This window comes from Tursiops truncatus, chromosome X (assembly GCF_011762595.2).
Source record: "Tursiops truncatus isolate mTurTru1 chromosome X, mTurTru1.mat.Y, whole genome shotgun sequence".
In the NCBI taxonomy this organism is placed as follows: Eukaryota; Metazoa; Chordata; class Mammalia; order Artiodactyla; family Delphinidae; genus Tursiops; species Tursiops truncatus.
In genome coordinates, this window is record NC_047055.1 from 323,458 (window position 1) to 349,672 (window position 26,215).

General features: G+C 38.1%; 1 non-coding gene across 1 annotated transcript; it reads right to left on the reverse strand.

Annotated features, from left to right (window-relative positions):
• Positions 1-1,341: 1,341 nt before the first annotated feature.
• On the reverse strand, positions 1,342-1,414 carry TRNAK-UUU (transfer RNA lysine (anticodon UUU)). Its single transcript has one exon. It is a non-coding gene; the product is annotated as a tRNA-Lys (tRNA).
• Between the last annotated feature and the right edge of the window lie 24,801 nt (positions 1,415-26,215).

Consider the following 26,215-nt stretch of genomic DNA (forward strand, 5'->3'; position numbering starts at 1 on the left):
TAAACTCATATATTAGATCTAGGATATTTTTTGTAGATTCTTTATAGGTTTTCTTCATAAAACAATTATGTCACCTGCAAGTATAGGTAGTTTTTTTTCTCTTTCAATCTCTATGCCTTTTATTTCTTGTTATCCTTTATTGCATTGACTTGGACTTCCAGTACTTTGTTGAAGAGGTGTTATGAGAGAAGATTTCCTTTCTTTGTTCTGCATCCTTCAAATAAACTATTCAGCTTCTCACTGTTAAGTATGATGTTAGCTGTCAATTTTTTGTAGATTCCCCTTTACCATGTTAAGAAAGTTTCTTTCTATCCCTAGTTTTCTGGGAGTTTTAAAAAAATCACGTATAGACACTTTTTTGTAAATGCTTTCTCTGTGTCTATTTAAATGACCATAGTTTTTTTCTTATTTAATCTCTTAATATGGTGAATTATGTTGATTGATTTTCAAATGTTGAAACAGCCTTTTATTACTAGAATAAACCATTCCCACTTTGATCATGACGTATTTTGCATTTAATATACTGCTAGATTTAATTTGCTAATATTTTGTTGCATATTTTTGCATCTATGTTCATGAGAAATACTAGTTTCTCTTTCTTGTAATTTCTTTGATTTGGTATTAGAGTAATGCTTGCCTCATAAAATGAGTTTGGAAGTGTTTCTTCTTCTATATTCTTGAAGAGAATATTATTTCTTCCTTAAGTGTTTGGGAAAACGCATCAGTGAAACCATCTGGGCCTGAAGTGTTCTTTTTTGGCACATTTTAACTATGAATTAAAATTTTAAAATAGATATAGGATTGTTAAGGTTATCTATTTCTTCTTGGATGTTTCTGTAGTTTGTGTCTTTCAAGAAATTTGTTCGTTTTATCTAAGTTGTTTCATTTCTGAGCATAAGGTTTTTCATAGTATTCCTTTATCCTCTTAATGTCTGTGTGGCCTTTAATGATATTTGTAGTTTTATTGCTTTTTTCTTCTTGGTCAGTCTGGCAGGAGGCTTATCAATTTTGTTGATCTTTTAAAAAAGCAACTTTTGTTTCATTGATATTCTCTATTAATTTTCTTTTTTCAGTTTAATTGACCTCTGCTCTTATCTTTATAATTTCCTTCCCTATGCTTGCTTTGGGTTTATTTTGAACCTCTTAGCTGGAAGTTTAGATTATTTATATGAGACTTTTCTTCTTTTCTAATTTAAGAATTTAACAATATAAAGTTCCCTCTAAACACTGATTTAGCTGCATCCCACATATTTTCATCTGTTGTATTTTATCTTTATTCAGTTCAAAATATTTTTAAAAATTTATTTTTGGCTGTACCACACAGCTACCTTGGGATCTTAGTTCCCTGAGCAGGGATCAAACCTGGGCCCATGGCAGCAAAAGCACCAAGTCCTAACCACTGGACCACCAGGGAATTCCCCAGTTCAAAATATTTTAAGTTATTGGTTCAGATTTCTTTGATCTCTGGGTAACTTTGATGTATATTGTTAAATTTCCAAATATTTGGCAATTTTTCAGATATATTTCTGTTATTTATTTCTAGTTTAATTCCATTGTGATCTGAGAACATATTTTATATGATTGATACTCAAATTCGTTGAGGCTTGTTTTATGATCCAAAGTATGTTCTATAATGGTGAATCTTCCATGCACACTTGAAAAGAAATTGTATTCTGCTTTTGTTAGGTGGAGTATTTGTAAATACAAACTGAGTCTTATTTGATAGTATTGTTCAGGTATTCTATATCATTACTAATTTTCTGTTTACTTGTTCAACCAGCTGCAGAGAGAGAAGTTTTGAAGTCTCCGACTATATGCTATGGATACAGCAGAGAGCAAGACAAAAAAATTCTCTGGTCTCTTAGACCTTACCTTATAATATGGGAACTATCCAACAAATTAGTAAACACATTCTAAAGCATTCTCTTTGACTTCTCTTGTTACCACATGCTTCTGGTTTTCTTTCTACATCCCTGGTTATTCTCTGCAGTCTCTTCTGCAATCTTTACTTTTTTCTTCCTATTCTCTAGTTCAGTGGTTCTCAAATCTTAGTGAACATCACAATCACCTGGAGGGCTTGTTAAAACACTGGTTTCTGAGCTCCATCACAATAGTTTCTGACTCATTAGGTCTGGGATGAGACCCAAGAACTGGCACTTCTAACATGTTCCTAGGCTATGCTGCTGCTGCTCCAGAGACAAGACTTTTAGAGCCACTGCTTAATATATACTTCAGGATATTTCATCTCATAAATGGTTTCAATTACAACCTATAAGCCTCTGTTCTGAAGAACAAACAATAATTAAAACTTATGGGTAAGGATTCAGCAAGGGAAGAGAGACAAACTGGACCAACAAAAAGTACAGAGGGAAGGCAAGGCTTTATAAGCACCCTAATGGAAGTTATTGAGTTCTCTGGGTATAGTATACATTTGTTAATTCTTTCTCCCATCGTCCATCACCTCTTCATCTGGTAGAACCACCGTGATTTTACTTTAGGAAGATCATCACTGATGATCAGCAATGTGCTTTGTTTATGTGTGGTGTGCTTTGGGTAAAGCTGACTCTATCTCTGGTTCCAAGAGCATACATGTAACACAGGCCTGGCCAATCACTCTCCTAGGCCACAATATATGATTTGGATATGGGCAGATGATTCAAGTAAAACATTTTGATCCAATCAGAGATAATACCAGGAATCTTGTTCAAGCAATAAAGAGGTGTTCTCTATTCTGTTGGACTTAAGTCATGAAGTTGTAAACCAGGAATTATTGGTAACCACCTCGCCATAATGAGGGAAGAAACTATATGAAAATGCATGTAATACTGAGGAAAGCACAACTGAGAAATGGAGAGAGTTCATGCCTTGATGATATTATGAGGTCCTGGATTAGGTCATATTATCTAAAGCTAGACCTATCCCTGGACTATTCTGTTACATGAGCCAATCAACTACCCTTTTGATAAAGTCAATTTAGATTGAGTTTCTCACCAACTGCAAATGTAAGTCCTAACTGAAATACCAGTCAGTCTTATGGGTACAAAGGATTATTTCTGTTAGTATAGAAGTATCCTGAGGCCTGCAGCAGGTCAGCCTGGCCTACACTGAGAAGTGAAAGGCAAGTGGGTCAGAAACTCAGAGCCTAAGCCAGGCTGAACTTGGAACATTCCCTGATCAACTTATAAATGTTGTTCAATTGTAAATATATAATGGAAAAATACCATAACTTGAAGAACCCCAAACAGTACCATGATTTTCATTTTGGTATATCCTGGCCTCAACTCAATGCAACACAAAACTCAGAAGTGGACACTGTAGTACAAAAGAGGACTCAGAAGAAGCCTGGCTTAAGGAACAGGAAACATAAAACCTAAAGGTCAGGGGTGGGGAATCTTTCATTTTTTCCTCCTTTTATTCCATTCTCTTGTGCCCTAACCTCCAGGCAATCCTGTGGCAGTGATATTGGCTGGCAATTGGAGGCATGCGGGAGCCAAAACTCAGAGAGCGGGACATTTCCCTCCATTGGATGGACTTGTCGCTCCAAGAGAGTAGGAACATATCCCATTGCTTTTCTTCCTTTCTTTGTCTTATTTCTGCTTGACTTTGGACATGGTACAATCATAGAAGTGGGCAGTTTGGGGTGGAAGAATAAAAAGAAGAGACTTGGGAGCTAAAAAATACTTTGGAGATAATTGAGAGAGTGGAACTTGGAAGAGTGACCCCCATAAAATTGTTTATGAACTCCGGAGCAACCTGACCTGCTCATGAATGTATTTGATACTAATTAATATACCAAAGACTTTGAGAAGTGAGCTAACAGGTAGATCTTCACTCAGGTCTCAGGATGACCACTGGGTGGCGCATATGCTAGACAGATGCAATTAGTACTGCAAAAAAAAAATTTGAACTGATTTTGGAACCCACAGCCCACTGAAGACTAAAACAAAAATATCAGCATTTTCCTAGGATGTAAACAAAACTGAGAATCTTATAATGTAATATTCAATATGCCCAGGATACAAAACAAAAAATACTTGGCATACAAATAAGCAGGAAAATCTCAACTTGCATGGGAAAAGACAGTCAACAGATAGCAACAATGAGATGACAGAGATGTTGGAGTCATTTGATGAGGGCTTTAAAGCAGCTATTATAAAAAATCTCTGATGGACAATTGTGAACATTATTTAAACAAATATTAAAATAGAAAGCATCAGTAAAGAAATAAAACGAATAAAGAAGAATCAAATAGATATTTTAGAACTGAAACACTCAGTGAAAAAAAATTCACCTGATGGACTCAATGGTAGAATAGAGATGACAGAGGAAAGAACCAGTGAACTTAACGATAGACCACTAGATATCATCCAATATGAACAGAGAGAAAAGATTGGAAAAAAAAGTGAACAGAGTCTTGGGAACCTGTGGGAAAATAACAAAAATTCTAAAATTCACATCATTGGAATCCAAGAAGGAGAGGAGAAAGAGTGCTGAATTGAAAAAAATATTTGAAGAAATAATGACTGAAAATATCCCAAGTTTGGGGAAAAACATAAATCTACAGATTCATGAAGATGAGCCAACCCCATACAGGATATACACAAAGGAATCCATGCCCAGATACATCGTAATCAAATGCTGAAAACTAAAGAGAAAGAAAAGGTCTTGAAAGCAGCCATAGACAAAAATATATTAGCAATAGGGGAAAAACAGATTTCACATCAAAAGCCACGGGATCCAAAAGGAAGTACACAATATTTTCCAAGTGCTGAAAGAAAAGAACTGTTAACCTGGAATTGTAAATCCAGTGAAAATATCTTTACTAATGAAGGTGAAATAAATACATTCTCAGATGAATAAAACCTAAGAAAATTTGAAATCAGAAACCTGCTCTAAAAGAATTGCTGAAAAGTTCTTCAGACAGAAAGGAAATGATACCAGAAGAAAAGTTACATCATCAGGAATAAAAAAAAGTCAAGAGAAATGGTAAATATATGGGTAAATATAGTAGACTTTTCTCCTCTTGAGTTCTTTATAACATGTTTGATGGTTGAAAGCAAAAAACATAATGATCTCTGATAGGATTTTAAATGTAGGTAGATATAATATATAAGACAACTATAGCATAACTATGTAGAAGGTAAAGGTATCTATATGGCAGTAAGGTGTCTACATTTCAGTTGAATTAGTAAGACACTGATCTGAAATAGATTTATTGATTCTAAATAGACTGTGAAAAGTATACATTTGGTAATCCCTAGAGCAACCACTAAAAATATTGTATAAAGAGAAATACTCAAAAGTACTATAAATGATTTATAATGGAATACTAGAAAATGTTCAAAAATAAACAAAAGAAACACAAAACAGTAGACTTGAATCCAAACATATCAATAATTACACTAAATGTAAATGAGCTAAACACACCATTTAAGAGACAGAGATGATCAGGTTGGATAAAGGAAAACATGACCGAAATATATTCTGTACATAAGTATTAAACAACCTAAATGTTCTTCAATGGGTGAATGGATAAATTGTGATACATTCCATACAGTGAAATATTACTTAGTATAAAATAACAACCATTGATACACACAAAAACTTGACTGATTCTCAAAGGCATTATACTAAGTGAAAGAAGTCAAAGATTACATACCAATTCCCATTATATGTCATTCTATAAAAGACAAAACTATAGGGATGGATAACAGATAAATGGTTTCCAGGGGTTAGGGGTAGGGAGGAGGCTATGACTATAACGATATAGTACAAACAAGATTTTTAGGGTAATGGAACTATACTAATTCTAATTATAGTTACATGAATCTATGCATGTATAAAACTTTACACCAAAAGAACAAAAAGTCAATTTTAGTGTATGATAATTTAAGAAATAAAACTTTAAAAGACAACCAATCACAATATGTGGAGCTTATTTGGATCCTGATTTTTTTTAAATCTACATAAAATGTTTTTTACATTTATGAGATATTTGGAAGTTTGAACACTCACTGTATATTTGATGAAATTAAGTAAACCGATTATTTTTAAATGTGGTTATGGTTTTTAAGTCTTTTGTAAATACATATATATCTTTTATACATATAAGTAAATTCTGAAATTTTTATTGATAAAGTTGAAAAAAAAGTACTTAGGTGATGTGTCACCAGTAACGAGGTGTCGAGTCCCCTCCCCATCTCAGAACCCAGCAGAAAGCCTGCAGGGAACAACTTGGGAGTCATCCCCAATGTTCAGCAGAAGCCCCCCTGCCCCCTCACATGGGCCTCAGCGAACAAAGGATTCTAATTAGCGGAGATTGGCATTTCCAGCTGAAGCAACTGGGTGGTAGGGGGCAGGCTGTGCCCGATGCCAGGAGGCGGACCGAGGGCAGCTACAGGTGCCCTGCCAGGAAGAGACAGCAAACCCAGGCCACCACCACCTCCACCCGAAGCCTCAGGCTGCAGGCCCAGGTGGCCGCGCCGGGGACCTTGTAGTGGGGCGAGGGAGAGTCCCACACTCACTGGCGAAGAGTTGTTGGATGCGAGGAAAGCCACCACCAGGCCCACCGAGGATGCTGGCTACGAGCCAGGTGAGGCCCACGGTGATGACCAGGGCCACGATGCAGAGGGGACCTAGAGGCATGACAGACACGGGCAAGGCCTCCTCAGATGCCAGCGAGCTCCCGAACGACCCCAGGGCCTCTCATGATCGGATCTCCCCAGGCACTTGGGAAGAAGCGAGTGGAGACCAGGAAGGTGGGAGCTCCTGGCGGGTGAAGGAGGAAGCTGAGCTCCAGCCCCAAGGCTCAGCTTGGCTCTCCCTGGCGGTGTGGAGGAGCCTCCTAACCTCCTGCTTCTGAGGCTACCAATGTCTTTGAGTCCCTGCCATCCTGCCCTCCTTTCTCCTGTGACGGTGACGGTGGAGGTTCCTACTCCTTTGGAAGGCCAGGCAGTCCTCCTGCTGTGAGCTGGGCACCGAGCTCTCCACCCTGCTCGGCTTTCTTAGCATAGCGGTCACTTTGTCTCCCTCTTTCCCCTCTATTTTTTTTTTTTTTTTTTTTTTTTTTTTTTTTTTTTGCGGTACACGGGCCTCTCACTGTTGTGGCCTCTCCCGTTGCGGAGCACAGGCTCCGGACGCGCAGGCTCAGCGGCCATGGCTCACGGGCCCAGCCGCTCCGCGGCATGTGGGATCCTCCCGGACCGGGGCACGAACCCACGTCCCCTGCATCGGCACGCGGACTCTCAACCACTGCGCCACCAGGGAGGCCCTTTCCCCTCTATTTTCAACACCTCCCATCCTCAGAAAACGCGGGAGGAAAGGCCTCCTTTGGAATCACATCCGCAGCCAGCGGTGGGGCTCTGCACCCTCCCTTCCTCTCCCTGCCGGCTTCTCCAAAGTCCTGTGTGCTGGCTTCTTCCACAGACTTCCCTCCCCGTCTCGCAACCTGCTCCACTCTGCCCTTGCCTCCATTACCCCCGCAGGACGGCTTGCGGCCAAGGCCGCCTGGGACCTTCTTGATGCCAGCGCCCCGGGTTACCTGTTGGCCCTAATGTCCCTTGACCCCTCAGGTGGCCGCGCAGGCTGTGGCCCTCCCACGGAAACCCTGCTCGGCTGGCTTCTGGGACGGCGCCCTTGAGCCCCACCTGGATGCTCCTCGTCCTTCTGGCTTAGATTGTCCTCCTTGACCCTCCCCTGAAAAGCTGGACTTTCCCCAGCTCCTGTCCCAGGCTGCCTTCTCATTTCCCTCTATGTATTCTTCCTGGATCATCTCATCCATTCCCATTGCCAAAATTACTATCTATATGCCAATGACTCCTTAATGTATATCTCTAGCTCAGTCCTCTCTCCTGAGCCATATCTATATATCCAACTGCTACTTTACTATTTCTATTTGGATATTTCACAGATGTCTCAAACTAAGTATTAAAATAGAACTCATCATGTCTCTTCTGCCAAAAATAAGCAAACTCCATTATTCCAGTATTTTGTATTTCAGCAAATAATCCTTCCATCCATGCAGTCAAGCAAGTCAAAATGACATTGGGGAATCCCCTATATCCTATATCCAATCTAGTACTAACTTTTGTGGTATTTTAGTTCCCGAAAGGACCTCACATTTGAGTACTTTTCCCCATCTCCACAATTTACCGTTTCTACTCTAACTCAAGTCACTAACTCAAGTTTCTCACATGGTGATTTTAGTAGTCTCTAGACTGGTCCCCTTGTTCTCTTTCTTAACCCCTTATATACTAGTTTCCCTACTAAAGCCAGAATAGTCACTCTATAAAATACAAATTTGACTTTCCCTCCCTCCCCTACCACACACATACACACACCAGTAAAGCTTAAAACCTTTCAGTGGCTCCCCAATACCCTTAAAATAAAGTCCAATCTTTAACATAATTTATGAACCCTGCAATTTCTGTCCCATATCTACCATTCTGTTCTCACTGTTTGGTACTCTTCCTTGGTTTCCACTTTCTAGCCACACTGCCTTTCTAGTGTGGTTCTAGAGACTAATGTTCTAGAGAACATTATAGTTCTAGAGACTATAGTTCTAGAGACTAATGACTCTGAGCCTCTTCATATGCTGTTCCCATTGCCTTGAATGTCTTCCTGCTCCCTTTCTTCACGTACCATTTGCTTACCTTACTTTTAACTATCTTTTAGCTTTCAGTGTAAACGTCCCATTCATAGGAAAATCTTTGCTGATTATTCAACTCAAATAAAGTCAGCTATATATGCTCTTACAGTTCTCTGTAATTTTTTTTTATAAATGCTATACAGGCTACTATTATTTCATTATTTAATGACTATCTCCCTTCATATTTGAAAGCTCTACTAAGATAGGGACTATATCTATTGTTTGCTCATAATGAAAACTTTATTGCCTTATATGTGCCTGACACAGAGTAGGAGCTTACTTCATTCATTTGTGTAATGAATCCATCCTCTCTCAATATTGTTTACAGTGTGAAAGAACTCAGTACACTATGATTTCAGTTGAAAACACAATTTATCAAAATTAAACTTTGCTAAGAAAATAAAGGAAAATAAAACACATAATAATAAGTGACATTATAGATTATAAATTTCAAATCCTTTAAATAAAATCCAGCGTAGACTGACTTTGTTTGTCCAGTTTGAAAGGCATCACACTTTTCTATTTCTTTCCCTTGCTTCAACAAAGTATTCAAAAAAAACACCATCCAAAAGGCACTCTTTTCAATTACTAAACAGTATAATTATTCCTCCTCTCCCACTTTTGGTCCCTTATTTTTGCTCTAAGGGAAAGGGCTGATTTGGAAGCTCTGGCAAAGAAACACAGACTGTTAATTTGCTAAGTATTTGCTAAGGGGTTTCTCCAGCCAGAAAAATAGGGGACATTAGAATTGGATACTTTATAGATTAACATAACAGAATCACAAGTAGACAGGCCAGCATCTTACTCAGCAAGGTTTTTCCTGTCCCTTCTGAAGGATACTGGAATCATTCTGTTGCAGTTGTCAAAGTTTTTTTTTTCTCTCCTGAAATAAGATTTATAGAAACTTTCTCCTAACTACATTTTAGAAGGCTGGAGGTAGAGTGGTTTTCTCCTAAATTCAGAGCACATACAGTAAAGGTAAATAGAGATGAAATTTTGTTACACTAGGGGAAGTCCCCTTTGATAACAAGCTCATTCAGTCTAGAAGTAGTAGTCCATTAGAGTCTGTAGGAACCCTCACATTTCACTCCAGCCCATCTCACTCAAGGTGACAGTGTTGAGATACCCCTGAAAATATCCCTGCCTTGTTCAAAAAGCTTACAAGCTTGTATGAAAGGTGCCAGTATAGCCAAGCACAAGTATAAGGTTTTTCAAAAGAACAAGATCTTGTGTGTTGTCTTTCTGGTGGGAGTTTTCCAAAGTTACTGGGTTGACTAGTAGAAAATAGTCATTCATTTGGCATTTCAGTCTGTTAATGGAAGTAATAAAAAAAAGTATTCCATCAGGAGATCCACAAGTTATTGGCCAGGAAACCAAACATTTTTGCTCCGATAAGACATTTATTGGAATGACTCTCCAGATACACAATGGAGCATGATGAAGTCCACAGAAGTTGCACATGCCTTCTAAGTTTGTAGGAGTTCTACTTTCTGATTATAAGGGCTTTAGGGGATTGCAATACAGCTCCCCCTTTCTTTCCTGCATTTGAAACCAATTGAAAGATAGAGAAGTCATGCACATGAAAATCAGAACATTAGCTTTATTGCTGATAAAGCGAATACTGGAGAATGCGGCTTCCTTAGTATTGTACCAAAGAATTAGCTTTACCCATCCATTCACAGGCAATACTATACAACCATAGGTAACGTTATGTGAAAGCCTGTCCATGTAAAATGTAAGGAATGAAGAAGCGGATCAAAAAGCATGCTTCCCTGTGGTCAGCTGGCAACCAAGGGAAGAGAAGGAGGAAGAAGCTCAGTTACACATGTTCAATTCATACTCTCAAATTCATCAGTCAGGTGAATCATCAGAATTAGTAGATGAAGGAATAGACAGATTCCAGGAGAGTGTAGAGAAAAAAATCTTTCCTCATGGAAACCATAGGAAAAGTTGGTCTCCACCTCCCAGAACATCAGTTTTTCACCTGCAAAATGTAACGTTCTAAAAGTCTATGCCTACAGGTAGAATAATTATATATTTCCAAACTTTGCATTGTATTTTTATTGATGAGTATTCATTTTTAACTTGATGCTACTAGTAACCTTATGATACCTTTGCAAATGACTCTTTCTAATTTGTTGGTGTTTCTCACTGTGAACATGTTGTGAAAGATACAACCATACAATTCTATGATTCAACTGACATCTGTAATCACTGATCTGAATTAGCTAAAGCACAAATGAACAAAATAAAAGGAAAACACAGGGGTCCAAGATGTCTGTAGGGACAATGGATAACATAGAAGCAGTGAGCATCCATGACTACAGATTATCCTTTGAGCACCTCTCACATATGCTGATTAATGTAGGGAAAATGCTTGGACCATATACTATGTTAACATGTGATTTTAAAAAACGATTAGAATTAGTTCCCTTTGGAAAGGGAAATTTTAAGCCCAATATAGGTGATGAAACAAAGGAAAGTATGTAGTTCATGCAATAGGTCAAATCTTCTGACCAGATGATTCATATTTATACTGTGAAAAGTTATGGATTAGATCCCTCTTGGTGATCTTTAAAGACTTATGGAGAATGGAAGAAGAACTCTAAAAGGTACTCAACATCACTAATCATCAGAGAAATGCAAATCTAAACTACAATTAGACCTCACCTCACACTTGTTAGGATAGATATTATCAAAAGATAAAAAGTGCTTGGAGGATGTGGAAAAATTGGAACCCTTGTACACTGTTGATGGGAATGTAAAATGGTGTAGCCACTATGGAAAACATATGGAGGGTCCTCAGAACTTAAAAATAAAACCACCATATGATCCAGCAATACAGCTGTGGGTATATATCCAAAAGAATTGAAATCGGGATCTTGAAGATGTATCTGCACTCACATCTTCATTGCAGTATTATTCACAGTATCCAAGACATGGAAACAACCTAAATGTCCATTAGCAGATGAACAGAGAAAATATAGTATATACATACATTGGAATATTATTCAGCTTTAAATAAAAGGAAATCCTGCCATATGTGACAACATGGATGTACCTGAAGGATATTATGCTAAGTGAAATAAGCCAGTCACAGAAGGAAAAATGCTGCATGATTCCACTTACATGAGGTACTTAAAATAGTCAAGCTCATAGAAGCAGAGAGTGGAATGGTGGTTGTCAGGGGCTGAAAAGAGGGGAAAATGGGGAGATGTTGTTCAATGGGTATAAAGTTTCAGTTATACAAGATGAATAAGTTCTAGAGATCTACTGTACAACATAGTGCCTAGAGTTAACAGTACTGTATTGTACACTTCAAAATTTTGTTAAGAGTCTAGATCTCATGTTAAGCGTTCTTACCCCAATTTTTAAAAATGGGCAAAAGATATGAACAGACACCTCACCAAAGAAGATACACAGATGGCAAATGAGCATATGAGAAGATGCTCCTCATCACACATCATCAGGGAAATGCAAATTAAAACTACAGTAAGGGGCTTCCCTGGTGGCGCAGTGGTTGAGAGTCCGCCTGCCGATGCAGGGGACACGGGATCGTGCCCTGGTCCGGGAGGATCCCACATACCGCGGAGCGGCTGGGCCCGTGAGCCATGGCCGCTGAGCCTGTGCGTCCGGAGCCTGTGCTCCGCAACAGGAGAGGCCACAACAGTGAGAGGCCCGTGTACCGCAGGAAAAAAAAAAAAAACTACAGTAAGATACCACTACACACCTATTAGAATGATGAAAATCCAGTGAAGAAGAGGCACAACAGGAAATCTCATCCACTGCTGGTGGGAATGCAAAAAAATGATGCAGCTACTTTGGAAGACAGTGTGTCAGGTTCTTACAAAATAAAAATACTCTTACCATATGATACAGCAATCATGCTCCTTGGTATTTACCCAAAGGAGCTGAAAACTTAGGTCCACACAAAAACTGCACACAAATGCTTATGGAAGCTTTATTCGTAATTGCCCAAACTTGGAAGCAACCAAGATGACCTTGGTAGGCAAATGGAGACATAAACTGTGGTCCATCCAGACAATGGAATAGTATTCACTGCTAACAAGAAATGATCTATCAGCCACGAAAAGCCATGGGGGCACCTTGAATGCATATGACTAAGTGAAGGACACCAACCTGAAAAGGCTGCAGACTGTATGATTCCAGCTATAAGACACTCTGGAAAAGACAAAACTATGGAGACAGCAAAAGGATCAGTGGTTGCCAGGGGTTTAGGAGGGGGAGGGAGGGATGAACATGCTGAGCACAGAGCATTCTTAGGGCAGTGAAACTACTCTGTATGATGCTATAATGGTGGATACATCACATCGTGCATGTGTCCAAACCCATAGAACGTACAACACGAGGGTGAACACTAATGTAAACTACGGACTTTAGCTAATAATAACATATCAATCTTGGCTCATCAATTGTAACAAATGTTCCACTCCAGTGAAGGGTGTTTGTTGATAATGGGGAGGCTATGTGTGTGTGGGGGCAGGGGCTATACAGGAAATCTCTGCATCTTCTGCTCAAGTTTGCTATGAAACTAAAAGAGCTCTTAATATATAAAGTCTAGGGCTTCCCTGGTGGCGCAGTGGTTGAGAGTCCGCCTGCCGATGCAGGGGACGCAGGTTCGTGCCCCGGTCCGGGAAGATCCCACATGCCGCGGAGCGGCTGGGCCCGTGAGCCATGGCCGCTGAGCCTGGGCGTCCGGAGCCTGTGCTCCGCGACGGGAGAGGCCACAGCAGTGAGAGGCCCGCGTACCGCAAAAAATAAATAAATAAATAAATAAAAAGTCTATTAAGAATAGAGGCTGGAAAATATACTCCTTATTAATAAGAGGAAATTCCAGAACTTATAAAATGTGATCTCAATGTAAAGTTTAGTCAGGGCCTTAGAACTGATTACCAAAATAAATTACTGATGAGAAGAAGAAAAAAGTGGTGATCACTAGGAACCAACAGTTTTGATAGAATACTCAAATTTCCTACTGAAAATCCCATGCTGATTTTTGATAGAACAAAAGGCCCAAGTTAAGTTACTATGAATACTCTATTTTGGTATATGGTACAGCTAGCAATATCTGTCGTGTCAAGGCAAGCAGCCTTCTTTTACCAAAGCATCATAATTTGCATAGTGTACGCCCTTGGCCTAATGTTACATTAAGAAGCTCAATTAACAGAAAACAATATATAACCATATTGTCAGTAACTGGCATATACAGCTGGACAGCTACACTTTCCCCACGTTGCCTAATTCATAGTCTTTTGTATGTCTTTTGTCTCACTCATAATGACCAAAGTTGTAGAAAATATTGCTGTTTGGGAACCACCGTCTTTGCTGTGTGTCTCCTAATACCTTTTAAAATCTTGTCCCTCCCACCCTGGTGTGCCTCAACTGACTACTTTACTTGTTACTTTTGGAGTTACTGGCATATCTTTAAGCTATGTGCTAGTCACTCTCAATTACTCTGATACGTCTCCCCTCTCATTCCATGACACACACACCCCGCCTCATTTTCCTCTTCTCTTGCCATGCAGAAACATATTTCTTGTTTCCCTTGGAGCCTTTCTCCTCAAGCAAGCCAGAGACACATCCCCACAAAATCTTCCTGTGTACTTACTGGCAAGTGACAGCAAAGCTTGCAACTTACAATTTCATGCCTATTTACAGACATGGTGCACTTCTTTCTTACGTTTACTAGGTTAGTATATAAGATGAATGCTGTATATGTGGTATATCTGGATTGAACAATGCAGGCATTTGACAAAGTTTCACATGATATACTTATGAAAAAAATAGAAAGGTAACAACACAATTAGATGAGCTCACAACTAATTGAACAATTACACCAAAACAGCTCTGCTTACTGGATTCATCATAAGATCCATGAGGACGGAAACTGTAGATGTTTTGTTCATCACGTAAAAGGTGCTCAAGAAATGTTAAGTAAAGAGATGAAAGGTATGAAATACAGGGAGAAATGTAGTCCTTGGCTTGTTCAAAATATTTGCTGATGACCTGTATAGGGATGAAGAGAGCTGAAATGGGCCCAATATTTTTTTTAAAAAATGAAATGTGATAATGATCAATGGAAAAATCCTTCAAATACACAGGATGGATCAGATTTGACTTAAGAGCTTCATATGTGAAAAAAGGCTTAGGGGATTTAGTTGATAGTGCTTGGAAATCTTGGAACCTCCCAAGTGGTGTGTTGTTCTTGGCACATGGGTTCTCCACAAATACACTATAGGCATGTAATAAGATACTAATTCCTTTAACTCTCAAGGTGATCAGAAATGGCTTTGGGTAGCTGGAACCTCCAGGCCAGTTGCTTCTAGCTGCAAGCAGCCTTGCCTGTTTGTCCCAGTGAGATATACAAATACTATCTTCTATTTGTATCATGATGTGAAAAAGATTAGGAACCACTGTACAAAATGAACTCCTTTCAACTATGATGACTGAATCGTCTAGGTTATTATTAGAGTTGAAATTAGTACAGCATTCTTTCTAAATTATAGTACCCATAATAGAGAGTAAAACAGCTATAGAATCTTGAAGCAAAATAAACATAACTACTGTGGAATTTGACTTAGAGAAAGATGGTAAAGAAGACAAATGGGATAGGCTACTTTTCTAATGGTCTGGTACAAGGAGGAGAAATCCCATCCTTCATGCACAGATAGTAGAATTAGCCAGAGGCAAATAGAGCTGACCTCTATTTAAGTGTATCTTGAATCAGTGCCTATCTCCAGAGGGTTAGTGTCTCCAAGTCCACAGTCTTCTGAAAAAGAGTATAGATACATTTTCACCAGCAAAAGACTAAATAGAAAAACTCCAAGCAGGAACTTCCCAAGTAAGGCAGATCTGGGTGAGATGCAATAGGAAGAGGGCTTGGAAAGGTGGGGGACAGTTTTAAGGCACTGGAGATTTGAGAGCCAGTAGTCAGGGAGGTTGGAAGGGCACCAAAGAAACCTTGGCTGATTTCACACTTTGGCAGCACTTCTGACAAACTTCAGCCAGAAACCTCTCCCACTGCAATGTCCCCTTTTGAGAATACCAGGCAGAATTTACTAAAACCAACAAATTCTTTTCACAGGAGCAATACCAACATCTTTTCAAATCGACTTCATATTTAGTGAGCAAAGAAGAAAACAGAGTTATATACATGTAGTAGTTTGAAAGCACATTATGCTCATAGCCATGTTTTTTGCTCATGACATGAGGTCCTTAAGGGCAGAAACTGTCTTGAACTTTCATATTTGCATTCTGGTATCTAACAGAGCACAGTACGGATAGATAGATAGATAGATAGATAGATAGATAGATAGATAGATAGATAGGTAGATAGATAGATAGATAGATGACTGTTAGATAGACAGATAGATAGATAGATAGATAGATAGAGATAGGCAGATGGATAGGAACACTATGGATATATGCTCAAAACAAATGTTTGAATGAAATTGTTGGATAATTGCTAAGACTTGGAATGACACCCATAAGAAAACGGAGAATGATTTGTCCTAGCCCTTGGCATGCTCTTCCTGCTTCCTCACCAAGCTCAAATACCAACCCTCAAGATATCCCCATCCCCCTTCTCTTAATGTTCTCTCAGAACATTAAGAGAAGCAATAACCTTTCTGCAGAAGAAAACTGGCTCCTTGCCTCAGGGATCAGAATGACTCAGGGGAGAGCATGATTAACAAAAACGTTATCAGGCTAAAATATTACTGTTTAAATCATGAGCAGCCTAGAATAAAAACCATTTAAAATAAGTAACTGTCTTCCTCTTCCCAGCCCATCATTCCTCTATGTCTCCTAGTTCGACATTCCCAAGCCCCCAGCTTCCTCATTATCTCTAAAATAAAGTATCACACCCCAGCAGATTATCTCAGCACCTTCCAAAGCCTCAGAAGGTAGGAATACAGAGGTTCAGGAGGTAGATGGAGGTAAATGGCATAGAGTGTGCCAACTGTGTTATATGAAAGGAAAAGTTTGCTATGAGTTCACTTCTGAGGATAAGGAAAGATCATGGACTAGTAATTGGTACAGCTTTCCTCAGGGAACTCTTGTTTGAGGATGATCAGTGGATCTGACCCCTAAACGGCTTTAAAAGGCCAGTATGGTAATATGAAAGGAACATAGCAAAAGAAAGGTTCCAGCTCTGATTCTGCCTTTTGTGACCTTGAACAAGTCCTTTTGCCAATCTGGGCCTAATTCGTGAAATAGAAAAAATAATCCCTACTCTGCCTAACTCACAGGTCAAGTGCTTTCTACACTACACTATTTTACCTTTTTCACTAACTTGGTGTGTATGATAACTCGATCGACTGAGCATGCAAGCATGGGGTGTCTCCTTCTATACATTTGCGTTCACACTGCGATGGAGTTTACTGAGGAATGTCTAGGTAGTCATTGTAGATTTAAGGTATTTTCTGTGGATTTTAATTTAGGAAAATTTTTGTAATGCTAAACATATTTAGCCATTAATTGAAACAGTACTGTGGTCTGTGTTGTGATTAGCAAATAATGTATCAGCATAGGGATTATAAATATGCTTTATATATTATGTATAAATTATATATTTATATATTATATATTATATAAAGCATATTATAAATATGCTTCCCATTCATCTTTCTGGAGGGTGTGAGCTTAAGGTCAGTTTCTTAAGATACAGGTAATAATACAGGGAGAATACTTTGACTTATACATATTCCACATCTTAAATAGTTCAATGTTTAGAATGTGGAGGGTGAGAGGTCCAGGGATAAATTTTAAAAGGCTTTGTGGAAGATGACTGAGGAATATAACAGTATAAGTGTTTAAAATGGGTAAAATGATGTGAAGGACTAGAAGTATAAGGATAGAGGAAGGATGAGAAAAGAGGGCAAAGCAAATTAACTTAAAGGTAACTCTATAAAAGCCATTGATGATTATTTAGAGACATGTTAGAAATTATTCAATGGGTACTTAAAACCCAGAAAGAATCCCTTTATTATTTGTCTGACCTAGGTTGTTTATCTCCAAAAGCAAATCATTGGAATGGGGCCAGTGTTGCATTAGGGTTACTAATAGCTCACTGTCTATGATGGCCTACTTTTTATATTTGAAAGACACTTAAAGAACAAATCCTCCATAAGTACCCCTGTGCCCTTGGACCTTTATAACATGGACAATCCTAAATCATGGAACACGGAAGAGGGCAAAAATAGAATATCCTAGAGCTGGTACATAAGATGGGCCTAAGCAAAAGAGAAAGAAGAGGATCAGCAATAAAACAAAGAAGACACAGGGATAATATGGGCCCCAAAGAGAGGTAGTTACTCTGAAAGTCCCAGGATAGTGTTGACTTTCATGGTTTAAAGAAGAGACTGAAAACAAAGGACAGAGGAGAAATGTAATATAAGAATTGCCACAGGAACTTAAATTTTTTTATTAAGATATAACATACATGAAATACATAAAAAGCAATAATTTTAAGTGTACTACTAAATAAAATTACACATATGTATATATGCCTGTGTAACCCCTATAAAGATAAAGGTATAGAACATATCTAGCACTCAAGAAAGTTCCCTCTAGTCCTTTCTTTTTGTTTGTTTTTTTGTTTGTTTATACTGCAGGTTCTTATTAGTCATCAATTTTATGCACATCAGTGGACACGTGTCAATCCAAATACCCCAATTCAGTACACCACCATCCCCACGCACCACGGTTTTGCCCCCTTGGTGTCCATACGTTTGTTCTCTACATCTGTGTCTCAACTTCTGCCCTGCAAACCAGTTCATCTGTACCAATTTTCTAGGTTCCACATACATGCATTAATATACGATATTTGTTTTTCTCTTTCTGACTTACTTCACTCTGTATGACAGTCTCTAGATCCATCCACGTCTCAACAAATGACTCAATTTCTTTCCTTTTTATGGCTGAGTAATATTCCATTGTATATATGCACCACAACTTCTTTATCCATTCATCTGTCGATGGGCATTTAGGTTGCTTCCATGACCTGGCTATTGTAAATAGTGCTGCAATGAATATTGGGGTGCATGTGTCTTTTTGAATTATGGTTTTCTCTGAGTATATGCCCAGTAGCGGGATTGCTGGATCATATGGTAATTCTATTTTTAGTTTTTTAAGGAACCTCCATACTGTTCTCCATAGTGGCTGTATCAATTTACATTCCCACCAACTGTGCAAGAGGGTTCCCTTTTCTCCACACCCTCTCCAGCATTTATTGTTTGTAGATTTTTTGATGATGGCCATTCTAACAGGTGTGAGGTGATACCTCATTGTAGTTTCGATTTGCATTTCTCTAATAATTAGTGATGTTGAGCAACTTTTCATGTGCTTCTTGGCCATCTGTATGTCTTCTTTGGAGAAATGTCTATTTAGATCTTCTGCCCATTTTTGGATTCGGTTGTTTGTTTCTTTAATATTGAGCTGCATGTGATGTTTATACATTTTAGAGATTAATCCTTTGTCCGTTAATTCATTTGCAAATATTTTCTCCCATTCTGAGGGTTGTCTTTCGTCTTGTTTATGGTTTCCTTTGCTGTGCAAAAGCTTTGAAGTTTCCTTAGGTCCCATTTGTTTATTTTTGTTTTTATTTCCATTACTCTAGGAGGTGGATCAAAAAAGATCTTGCTGTGATTTATGTCAAAGAGTGTTCTTCCTATATTTTCCTCTAAGAGTTTTATAGTGTCCAGTCTTACATTTAGGTCTCAAATCCCTTTTGAGTTTATTTTTGTGTATGGTGTTAGGGAGTGTTCTAATTTCATTCTTTTACATGTAGCTGTCCAGTTTCCCACCACCACTTATTGAAGAGACTGTCTTTTCTCCATTGTTTATCCTTGCCTCCTTTGTCATAGACTAGTTGACCATAGGTGCGTGGGTTTATCTCTGGGCTTTCTATCTTGTTCCATTGATCTATGTTTCTGTTTTTATGCCAGTACCATATTGCCTTGATTACTGTAGCTTTGTAGTATAGTCTGAAGTCAGGGAGTCTGATTCCTCCAGCTCCTTTTTTTTTCCCTCAAGACTGCTTTGGCTATTCGGGGTCTTTTGTGTCTCCATACAAATTTTAAGATTTTTTGTTCTAGTTCTGTAAAAAATGCCACTGGGAATTTGATAGGGATTGCATTTAATCTGTAGATTGCTTTGGGTAGTAGAGTCATTTTCACAATATTGATTCTTCCAATCCAAGAACATGGTATATCTCTCCATCTGTTGGTATCATCTTTAATTTCTTTCATCAGTGTCTTATAGTTTTCTGCATACAGGTCATTTGTCTCCCTAGGTAGGCTTATTCCTAGGTATTTTATTCTTTTTGTTGCAGTGGTAAATGGGAGTGTTTCCTTAATTTCTCTTTCAGATTTTTCATCATTAGTGAATAGGAATGCAAGAGATTTCTGTGCATTAATTTGTATCCTGCAACTTTACCAAATTCATTGATTAGCTCTAGTAGTTTTCTGGTGGCATCTTTAGGATTCTCTATGTATAGGATCATGTCATCTGCAAACAGTGACAGTTTTATTTCTTGTTTTCCAATTTGTAATCCTTTTATTTCTTTTTCTCCTCTGATTGCCATGGCTAGGACTTCCAAAATTATGTTGAATAATAGTGGTGAGAGTGGACATCCTTGTCTCGTTCCTGATCTTAGAGGAAATGCTTTCAGTTTTTCACCACTGAGAATGATGTTTGCTGTGGGTTTGTCGTATATGGCCTTTATTATGTTGAGGTAGGATCCCTCTATGCCCACTTTCTGGACAATTTTTATCATAAATGGGTGTTGAATTTTGTCAAAAGCTTTTTCTGCATCTATTGAGATGATCATATGGTTTTTATTCTTCAATTTGTTGATATGGTATATCATACTGATTGATTTGCATATATTGAAGAATCCTTGCATCCCTAGGATAAATCCCACTTGATCGTGGTGTATGATCTTTTAATGTGCTGTTGGATTCTGTTTGCTAGTATTTTGTTGGGGATTTTTGCATCTATATTCATCAGTGATATTGGTCTGTAATTTTCTTTTTTTGTAGTATCTTTGTCTGGTTTTTGTATCAGGGTGATGGTGGCCTCATAGAATGAGTTTGGGAGTGTTCCTTCCTCTGCAATTTTTTGGAAGAGTTTGAGAAGGATGGGTGTTAGTTCTTCTCTAAATGTTTGATAGAATTCACCTGTGGAGCCGTCTGGTCCTGGACTTGTGTTTGTTGGAAGATTTTTAATCACAGTTTCAATTTCATTACTTGTGATTGGTCTGTTCATATTTTCTGTTTCTTCCTGGTTCAGTCTTGGAAGGTTATACCTTTCTAAGAATTTGTCCATTTCTTCCAGGTTGTCCATTTTATTGGCATAGAGTTGCTTGTAGTAGTCTCTTAGGATGCTTTGTATTTCTGCAGTGTCTCTTGTAACTTCTCCTTTTTCATTTCTAATTTTATTGATTTGAGTCCTCTCCCTCTTTTTCTTGATGAGTCTGGCTAATGGTTTATCAATACTGTTTATCTTCTCAAAGAATCAGCTTTTAGTTTTATTGATCTTTGCTATTGTTTTCTTTGTTTCTATTTCATTTATCTCTGCTCTGATCTTTATGATTTCTTTCCTTCTGCTAACTTTGGGGTTTTTTTGTTCTCCTTTCTCTAGATCCTTTAGGTGTAAGGTTGGATTGTTTACTTGAGATTTTTCTTGTTTCTTGAGGTAGGCTTGTATGGCTATAAACTTCCCTCTTAGAATTGCTTTTGCTGCATCCCATAGGTTTTGGATCGTCGTGTTTTCATTGTCATTTGTCTCTAGGTATTTTCTGATTTCCTCTTTGATTTCTTCAGTGATCTCTTGGTTATTTAGTAACAAATTGTTTAGCCTCCATGTGTTCATGTTTTTTACGGTTTTTCCCTGTAATTGATTTCTAATCTCATAGTGTTGTGGTCAGAATAGATGCTTGATATGATTTCAGTTTTCTTAAATTTACTGAGGCTTGATTTGTGACCCAAGATGTGATCTACCCTGGAGAATGTTCCATGCACACTTGAGAAGAAAGTGTAATCTGCTGTTTTTGGATGGAACGTCCTATAAATATCAATTAAATCTATCTGGGCTATTGTGTCATTTAAAGCTTGTGTTTCCTTATTTATTTTCATTTTGGATGATCTGTCCATTGGTGTAAGTGAGGTGTTAAAGTCCCCCACTATTATTGTGTTACTGTCGATTTCCTCTTCTATAGCTGTTAGCAGTTGCCTTATGTATTGAGGTGCTCCTATTTTGTGTGCATATATATTTATAATTGTTATATCTTCTTCTTGGATTGATCCCTTGATCATTATGTAGTGTCCTCCCTTGTCTCTTGTAACATTGTTTATTTGAAAGTCTATTTTATCTGATATGCGTATAGCTACTCCAGCTTTCTTTTGATTTCCATTTGCATGGAATATCTTTTTCCATCCCCTCACTTTCAGTCTGTATGTGTCCCTAGGTTTGAAGTGGGTCTCTTGTAGACAGCATATATATGGGTCTTGTTTTTGTATCCATTCAGCAAGCCTGTGTGTTTTGGTTGGAGCATTTAATCCATTCACATTTAAGGTAATTATCGATATGTATGGACCATTTTCTTAATTGTTTTCAGTTTGTTTTTGTAGGTCCTTTTCTTCTCTTGTGTTTCCCACTTAGAGAACTTCCTTTAGCATTTGTTGTAGAGCTGGTTTGGTGGTGCTGAATTCGCTTAGCTTTTGCTTGTCTGTAAAGCTTTTGATTTCTCCATTGAATCTGAATGAGATCCTTGCCGGGTAGAGTAATCTTGGTTGTAGGTTCTTCCCTTTCATCACTTTAAATATATCATGCCACTCCCTTCTGGCCTGCAGAGTTTCTGCTGAGAAATCAGCTGTTAACCTTATGGGAGTTCCCTTGTATGTTATTTGTCATTTTTCCCTTGTTGCTTTCAATAATTTTTCTTTGTCTTTAATTTTTGCCAATTTGATTACTACGTGACTCAGTGTGTTTCTCCTTGGGTTTATCCTGCATGGGACTCGCTGCGCTTCCTGGACTTGGGTGGCTATTTCCTTTCCCATGTTAGGGAAGTTTTCGACTATAATCTCTTCAAATATTTTCTCTGGTCCTTTCTCTCTTCTCCTTCTGGGACCCCTATAATGCAATTGTTGTTGTGTTTAATGTTGTCCCAGATGTCTCTTAGGTTGTTTTCATTTCTTTTCATTCTTTTTTCTTTTGTCTGTTCTGCAGCAGTGAATTCCACCATTCTGTCTTCCAGGTCACTTATCCGTTCTTCTGCCTCAGTTATTCTGCTATTGATTCCTTCTAGTGTATTTTTCATTTCAGTTATTGTATTGTTCATCTCTGTCTGTTTGTTCTTTAATTCTTCTAGGTCTTTTTTAAACATTTCTTGCATCTTCTCGATGTTTTCCTCCATTCTTTTTCCGAAGTCCTGGATCATCTTCACTATCATTATTTGGAATTCTTTTTCTGGAAGGTTGCCTATCTCCACTTCATTTAGTTGTTTTTCTGGGGTTTTATCTTGTTCCTTCATCTGGCATATAGCCCTCTGCCTTTTCATCTTGTCTATCCTTCTGTGAATGTGGTTTTTGTTCCACGGGCTGCAGGATTGTAATTCTTCTTGCTTCTGCCCTCTGGTGGATGAGGCTATCTAAGAGGCTTGATGGGAGGGACTGGTGGTGGGTAGAGCTGACTCTTGCTCTGGTGGGCAGAGCTCAGTAAAACTTTAATCCACCTGACTGTTGATGGGTGGGACTGGGTTTCCTCCCTGTTGGTTGTTTGGCCTGAGGCAACCTGACACTGGAGTCTACCTGGGCTCTTTGGTGGGGCTATTGACAGACTCTGGTAGGGCTCACACCAAGGAGCACTTCCCAGAACTTCTGTTTCCGGTGTCTTTGTCCCCACGGTGAAACAGAGCCACCCCCCCACCCCACCTCTGCAGGGGACCGTCCAACACTAGCAGGTAGGTCTGGTTCAGTCTCCCCCGGGGTCACTTCTCCTTCCCCTGGGTCCTGATGCACACACTACTTTGTGTGTGCCCTCCAAGAATGGAGTCTCTGTTTCCCCCAGTCTTGTCAAAGTCCTGTAATCAATTCCCACTAGGCTTCAAAGTCTGATTCTCTCAGGATTCCTCCTCCCGTTGTTGGATCCCCAGATTGGGAAGCCTCACGTGGGGCTCAGAACCTTCACTCCAGTGGGTGGACTTCTGTCGTATGTGTTCACCAGTCTGTGAGTCACCCACCCACCAGTTATGGGATTTGATTTTACTGTGATTGCACCCCTCCTACCATCTCATTGTGGCTTCTCCTTTGTCTTTGGATGTGGGGTATCTTTTTTGGTGAGTTCCAGTGTCTTCCTGTCGATGATTGTCCAGCAGCTAGTTGTGATTCTGGTGTTCTTGCAAGAGGGAGTGAGAGCACGTCCTTCTACTCCGCCATCTTTGTTTCTTCAATGCCCCTCTAGTCCTTTCTGATTCTGTCTTCCATTTCTCCCTTCCCAGGAGGAAACCCCTATTCTGACTTTTTATTATTATAGATTAGATTTGCCTTTTCTAAAAAATTTATATAAATGGAATAATGTACTCTTTTTTGTCTGGATCTTTTGCTCAGCAAACTATTTTTAAGATTCATTCATATGTGTCAATAGTTTGTAATGGTATTCAAATAAATGTTTTATTCGTTGTACTATTGATGAACTTCTGGGTTGTTTCCAGTTTGGGGCTATTACAAATGATGATTTTCTGATCAGTCATATACATATCTTTGGGTGAACATGCACAATTTCTTTCTGTTGGATATGTATTTTGGAGTGAAATCTCTAAGTATTTATTCATACTTTCAGCTTTAGTAGATACTGTCAAATATTTTTTAAAGAAGTTATTCCAGTTTACATTCTCACCAGCAATGTATAAGATTCCAATTGTTCAACAACCTGTTAACACTTGGTATTATCTGCTGTTTAAGCCATTCTGGTGGATGAGCAGCAGACACATTGTAGGTTTCGTGTGCATTTCTTGATATGTGATTATGTTAAGTATCTTTTTATATGCTTATTTGTTATTTGGATATCTTCTTTTGAGACATGTCTGATCAGGGCTTTTGCACATTTTAATTGGGGTATTGTTTTTAATTGATTTGTAAGAGTCCTTAAGGTATTCTGAATACAAGCCCTTTATCATATATATGTACTGCAATTATCTTCTCCTACTCTGTGGATCTCCTTTCCCTTCTACTAATGGTATCTCTTGATGAACAGAACTAATACACACACCCACCACCATCATCACCACCATCCTCCCAGCAGACAAAGTTACTTCCTACCTTACTGGGATAACAAAAACCAGCAGATAGGAGTTCCCTCATTTTCTTGCCACCAACCCTACACTTCCTTTTAACTTATTATAATACAGGAGTTTTTCTCCTCCTAATTAAGGCAGTCTCTTCCTCTATGCTTTAAATCCCATTCAAACTTACCATTTTAGGAACCCAACATTATCAACTATTTGTCCTGTATCTTCAACTCTACCTTGAATTGGCTCCTTCTCATCAGTAAGCATTTTCATTTCTCTCCCTTTTGAAGAAAACAACAAACAAATAAACACTCGTCTATTTCTTATCTATATTGGTATACATAGATCTAGTTCATTCACTTTGCTTCAAAGCATTCTGTGAATAAATGAACCATGGTTTATTTATCCACTTCTCTAATGAGGGGTAGTTAAGTACATTCCAATCTTTTCCTATACAAATAGTTTGCAATGAACATTCTTTACCATATATCTTTATGCATATGTACAATTTTCTATAGGGTATATACATCTTCAACTTTACTATATATTGCCTAATTATTTCCAAAGCAGGAATACCAATTTATAATTACCAGCAATTAAAAGTTCTCCTTATTCTCATCAATACTTAGTGTTATCAGACTAAATTTTGCCAATCCAGTGAATATGAAATAATAGATCATTGTGTTGCATTTCCCTGTATACTAGTGAGATTGATTTTCTTTTAATATGTTTACCAGTCATTCAGGATTCTTCCTCTGGTAGTTGCTGCCTCATATTGTGTGCATATTTTTGGTTTGGTTGTTTGTCCTTCTTTTTGGTTTTTAGAAATTCTATATATATTCATAATTTTAAAACTTTGTCAGATATGAGGTTGTAAATATTTTATGGCAGTCTGTAACTTGCCTTTATCTTTGTTTATACTGAGATATTTTAAATTTTAATATAACTAAATTTATCAGTCTTTCCCTTTATGATTTATATTTTTATGTCTTATGTCTTCTGGTTTATTTTTATGTCTTATTAAATAATTCCTTCCCTACCTAGATATCAAAAAGATATTCTATTTTTCTCTTTTTCCTTACTGTGTGTATAGGTATATACATATACAATATTGTGATATGATTAATATATAATGTATATATACAACTGTATATATAAATGGTTTCATATTATACAACCTTTTGAAACTTACTTTTTTCACTCAACTTTATGCTTTTAAGATTTATATATATTTTAAAAAATAGATCTAGTTCATTCAC